The 6,320-nt window shown below is 34.4% G+C and overlaps 1 pseudogene; it reads right to left on the bottom strand.

Annotated features, from left to right (window-relative positions):
• Positions 1–3,229: 3,229 nt before the first annotated feature.
• LOC148093735 (52 kDa repressor of the inhibitor of the protein kinase-like) lies at positions 3,230–5,936 on the bottom strand (annotated as a pseudogene).
• Positions 5,937–6,320: the final 384 nt, after the last annotated feature.

The raw sequence follows: 6,320 nt of genomic DNA, 5'->3' as shown, positions 1-6,320 counted from the left end.
TGTTTATCCCATTGTATGTTATTGCCTCCTTTGCCAAATATTAATTGACCATATAGATGTGGTTTTATTTCTGGGTTTTCCTTTTCGTTCCATCAATCTATGTGTCTGTTTTTATACCAGTACCATGTTTTGATTACTATGGCCTTGTAGTGTAGTTTGACATCATGTAGCATGATTCCTCTAATTTTGTTCTTTTTTCTCAAGATTGCTGTGGTTTTTCATGGTTCCATATAAATTTTTGTATTATTTGTTCTAGTTCTGTGAAATATGCCATTGATATTTTGAAAGGAATTGTATTAAATTTTTAGATTGCTTTGAGTAGTATGGACATTTTAACAATGTTAATTCTTACTATCCATGACCACCATGTGAGCTTCCATTTATTTGTACATTTTTTAGTTTCTTTCTTCAGTGTCTTTTCATTTGCTGAGTTACAGGTCTTTTGCTTCCTTGGTTAATTTTATTTCTACTTTTTTTATTATGCAATTGTAAATGGGATTATTTTCTTAATTTCCTTTTCTGATAGTTTATTATTGATGTATGAAAGTACAGCTGATTCTTGGATATTTATTTCATATCTTGATACTCTACTAAATTTATCAATTCTAGTGGTCTTTAGAGTACTCTACAGTTAATTGCAAATAATGACATCTTTACTTCTTCTTTTCCAATTTGGATGCCTTTTATTTCTTCTTGTTGTCTGAGTGCTGTGGCATGCATTTCCAGTACTATGGTACTATGTTGAATAAGAGTAGTGAAAGTGAACACCCCTGTCTTGTTTCTAAAATTAAGGAAAATGCTTTTAATTTTTTCTCATTGAGTATGATGTTAGCTGTGGGTTTGTCAACTATACCCTTCATTATGTTGTGATACATTCCCCCTATTCCCACTTTGCTGAGAGTTTTTATCATAAATGGGGCTGGATTTTACCAAAGCCTTTTTCTGCATTTATTGATATAATATGATTTTTATCGTTCATTTTTTATATGGTGTATTACACTAATTGATTTGCAGATATTGTACCAACCTAGCATCCCAGGAATAAATTCTACTTGATCATAAAGTATGATCATTTTAATGTATTGCTAGATTAGGTTTGCTAATATTTTGTTGAGATTTTGGCATCTATGTTCATCAGGGATATTGACCTATAATTTTATTTCTTTTCATTGCCTTTATCTGGTTTTGGAATTTGGATAATGCTGGCCTTGTAAAATGAGCTTGGAAGTGTTTCTTCTTCTTAAATTTTTTGGAATAATTAGAGAAGAATAAGCATTAATTCTTCTTTTAACATTTGGTAAAATTCATTTGTGAAGTCATTTGGTCCAGGACTTTTGTTTGTTGGGAGTTATTCGATTACTGCTTCATTTCATTTGTTGTGGTTGTTCAAATTTTTTGTTTCTTCCAGATTCAATCTTGGAAGGTTATATATTTGTAAGACTTTATCCATTTTATTCAGATTTTCCAATTTGTTGGCATATATAGTTATTTTTAGTATTTTCTTATAATCTTTTGTATTTCTGTACTGTCACTTGTTATTTCTCCCTTTCACTTCTGGTTTCATTTATTTGGGTCCTCTGTTTCTTAATGAGCCTGGTTAAAGGTTTGTCAATCTTGTCTATCTGATCAAAGAACCATCTCTTGGTTTCATTGATATTTTGTATTGTTTTTTAAGACCCCATTTCATTTATTTCTGTCCTGATCTTTATTTTTCCTTTCTTATACTCACTTTGGTCTTTGTTTGTTGTTTTTTTTCTTGTTCCTCTAGGTGTAAGGTTAGATTGTCTATTTGAGATTTTTCTTGCTTACTAAGGTAGGCCTCTAATGCTATGAATTTCCCTCTTAGGACTGTTTTTATTGTGTTTCATAGATTTTGGGTTGTGCTCTTAGTTTCATTTGTTTCAAGGTATCTTTTTATTTCTTCCTTGATCTAATTTTTAATCCATTGTTTAGTAACTCATTATTTAGTTTCCATATGTTTGTGTGTCTTTTAGAGCATTTTGGTAATTGATTTCTAGTTTCATATCATCATGGTCAGAGAAGATGCTTGATATTATTTTAATCTTCTTAAATTTATTGAGATTTGTTTTTTATCCTACCATGTGGTCTATCCTAGAAAATGTTCAATGTTTGTACTTGAAAAGAATGTATATTCAGTTGCTTTGAGGTGAAATGTTTTGAAGATGTCAATTAAATACTTCTGATCTAGTGTGTCATTTGAAATCTTAACACCTCATTGACATCTATGACTACATTCCTGTTGATCTCCCCCTTTATGTCCTTCAAGATTTGCTTTATATATTTATTTTTTTAACAAAATTCACATTTTATTTATGTTAAAATAAACTATACAAGATTGACTTTCTTCACCAAAAATAACAGCAATTATTTTCTGTATAATTTCTAGATAACTACAAAACACATTTTTTTTAGGTTTTCCAGGTTTTGCTTATAAATCAAGATGAGGCAGTAGATATAGTCATGGAAAAATACAGAATAAAACAGACAAATCAGTTGTCAGTATTCATGGCCTCTGACCCCGTTTTGACCATGAAACAGAAGTGTTTTACATATAGTTGCTAAAAAGCTTATGAAGTTATGGGCTCAACAAAGAATGTAAAAATCAATATTCAGGTGTGGAATAACAATGGCAGGCTCTTCATGCAGTCTTTAATTGTAACTTGCTTGTTTAAGATCACTGAATAAAGACAAAATCTACACTGAAATTGTTGTTTGGCAAGCCCACATGTTCCTTTCACTGTCTGGTAATTTCCTTAACTTTCCATTTCAGATTTTTAACAGCATACTTAAAACTCTTGCTCTTCAAAGATTCATTGTAAGATTTTATAAAATGTATTTTTCTTCCTCCCACACTGCCTCAAAATTTATTTCAAAGAACTGATAATATCTGACAACTGAATCCACAGTGATAATAAATGTTATGTCTAAAATGACTTAACTAAAACAATTCCAAAGTTCCACTAACAGAGGTCACACAGAATTGCAACATGACACTTTCAATGCTACCTTCTGGAAGAACAGTTAGTTCTCCAAAGCATGAGAGTTCAAATAGGGGCCATTTAAACAGGTAGATTATCAATGGATAATGTACTCAAGATATTCAGTGGTTAAGTGGCCTACATGCACCTTATAGCATTTCTGTGGTTCCAAATTTCTTGTAGATTTTTTTCAATATCAAATATAAGAGAAACCTTATTTTTAAAGTCACTCAGGTATTTTTGATGGTTTTGGAATTATCTGTAGGAAGCACTAACTTAGTTGTACAGAGTTTTATATATGTGCCCACCATTAAATCCAATTCATGTTTTATAACAAAATTTATGTTAAGCAAAGCTAAGTTACTTGACCTTTGGTCTGTCAAAGTGTTCCCCAGGTATGCTTTGAGATGCTTTTGCCCATTTTCATAGCGTTCATTCTTCATCACAGGAAGGATACATAGGATCTTCAGCAGTGTATAAACATTAGGAAAAAGCTTGATGTGTGACAGGTGGAGGGCTTCATAAATTGTGAATGGAAACTCTACATCTTTCACTCAGTGTTTCCAATTGATTCTCCAATAATGCAGCTCAGCTGACAGTGTACAGTGGTACCTCAGTTTTCAAGTGCCTCCACTGATGAACATTTCGGTTTACTAGCACCATAAACCTGAAAATAAATGCTTCAGTTTTTGAACACACCTCGGAAGTCGAACATGTTACGTGGTTTCCGCTGAGTGTAAGATCCTGAAGCCTAGCTGTTGGCTGCTGATCCCTCAGTTTTCAAATGTTTCAGAACTTGAACAGTCTTCTGGAATGGATTACATTAAAAAACCAAGGTACCACTATATTTGGATTGGGTAAGTCGCTTCTGTACATGTCAGCATGGTACTCCTCCAATGTATTGAATTTGAGCTGTCTCATGACAGAGGGTACTAGAGATAAGCATTTAAGAGCCTTGAGGTGCTGTTCGAGAATACATCTTTCAGTTTCTGAATAATGTGTTCCACTGTTGGAACACTTAGAGCTTCTTTGTAATAACCCTCAGAGGTCAGCTGAGATTCCAGGTTCCCTTGCTGAGACCTACTGAATTTCCCAGGGAAGTTCATGTGAATATCATTTGGCTGCCAAATTGGTGGCTTCCAAAATTCAAACCAAAATTCATGATAAACTTCAATATTTCCATCACTTCATGTAGCGAATGCAGCACTGCAACCAAGCTTCTGGCTGCAAAGAAGACATCAGAAGTTTGCCCCTGGAGGTTTTTCCCAAAGGCTCTTGTAAAACATAGAACATTTTTTAGAGTGATAATGGTAACAATAAAATCAAAATCTGTTTCTACACTACAGAGTACAAATGATTGGCCCTCTATACAGTTATGCTTTCTAGTATTTGTGGCATTATTTATACCATCTAAACTAGAACAAGTGCTTGTAAGAGGTCCACTAAAATTTCAAAAGCATCATGCCTGCCTGTCCATTGAGAATAGAAAATTTTCTTCAGTTCTTTACTCCTTTCTTCACTGTTCTGAAAGAGGACAGAAATTACATTGTCAAGCTCTAAAAGCAGTTGTGGTGATCAATGGAAAAAAACTTCCTCAATTGTTCCTAATGCAACAGACATTCCCATATCAGGCACCAATTTTGCCAACCACATATTTAAGGCACAGCAAGAGCAGAGTGTGTAGACAACTTGGTGATATGGCTCTAAAAGTCTAGAAGCAACAACTTTCATTTTGGAAGAAAATCCACTGGACATGACAATATTCCATATTTAATATCCACTTCTCAGTTACCATAGTGTGAAATTTCATAGCCAGAACTTTGGCATCAGCTTCATAATGCAGGAAGCCCACAAATACCTCTCTCAGGTTATGAGCTTCATTAACAAACCTCACCAACACGGGCGGGTGCTCTTCCTCTGCTATGTCTACTACATCATCAGTGATAATAAAAAAGAAGTGAAAGTCTCGCAATTCCCTGAGGGTTTCTTCCTGAATGCAGCTCTCACAGATCTCTGGCATCTGCTTTTGCTGTGTTTTTTAACAGAACAATGTGTTGGCTGCTCAAAGTGCTTTCTTAGAACCTATTCACCAGAATTTGTCTGGCACTCCAGTAGTGCTTGAAAGTTATCAGGAGTAAAAAGAGATCTTCTGGGATTTCATCAGCCTCATGTCCATCCAGAGGTATAATTTCTTTCCCATAAGAATCAAAATTTCAAATTAAGATTTTAAATATTCTTTGTTTTCCTTCTCTTCAAGGGTTAAAGGTGAATGTCTTCATCCTGTTCTCTCTCCCCCTCCCCCCCCGCACTGTGTTCTGAGCATTGCTGTTGTTGATTTCTTTATTTTTTTTCCTGTTCAGAAGTTTCATCAATTTTTTTCTGTTTCAGTGCCCTAATTTCATCTTCACTCAATTCTTTTATTTGTTTTCTATGTCTACTATGTGGATTGCTCAAATGACTGGTAAGATCAAATATTGTTGGTATTGCATTATTTCAAATAACTGTCCTATAAGGACTCGCCAATGACTTCACAAGTATCTGCTTCAAATAATTTTGAGAAATAAAATAACCCAATCATTCTTTAGTTTTCTTGTGCCTCTGCAAAATGTATACTTCTATAGATTATAAAGGTCTCAAAGTGTTTGGCACATAATCGATAATCTTATTTAGTTGATCAGGTGTTTTATCTTCTAAGTCTGCTCCCCTACAATTTTCCACCCACTTCTGGCACCTGGCCAGATTCCACAGGAACCTGAAGAAGGCCATGCTTGACTGCATGCTCTTCCTTGTGCAACTGAGGGACAGCACAGAAGTTCAGCATCCCTGCCCCCCCACAGGCTGGTCCAGTGCTCCTCTCTCCACCTCCTCAGGGCAGCCCACACACCTGTAGGGTCCCTGCTTTATATGTTTAGATGCTCCTATGTCAGGTACATACATGTTTACAAGGGTTATACCCTCTTTTTGGAATGCTCCCATTATCATTATATAATACCTTTTTTTTTTATCTTACTGTAGGCTTTGTTTAAATTTCAATTTTTTCTAACATACGTGTTGCCACCCCAGCTTTTTCTTCATTTTCATTTGCATGAAATATTTTTTTCCATCCCTTTACTTTTAGTCCATGTGTATATTTTGTTCTGAGGTGGGTCTCCTGTAGACAACATGTATATAGGTCTTGTTTTCTTATCCATTCAGCTACCCTATGTCTTTTGATTTGAGCATTTAAGCCATTTACATTTAAAGTGATTATTGATAGGTATGTGTTTATTGCCATTTTATTATTTATAACTATATTCCACTTTTTCTCTTTTTCTCAAAGAA

This window comes from Miniopterus natalensis, chromosome 2 (assembly GCF_054644295.1).
Source record: "Miniopterus natalensis isolate mMinNat1 chromosome 2, mMinNat1.hap1, whole genome shotgun sequence".
NCBI classification, from domain to species: Eukaryota; Metazoa; Chordata; class Mammalia; order Chiroptera; family Miniopteridae; genus Miniopterus; species Miniopterus natalensis.
This window is presented reverse-complemented; position numbering and strand designations above follow the sequence as displayed.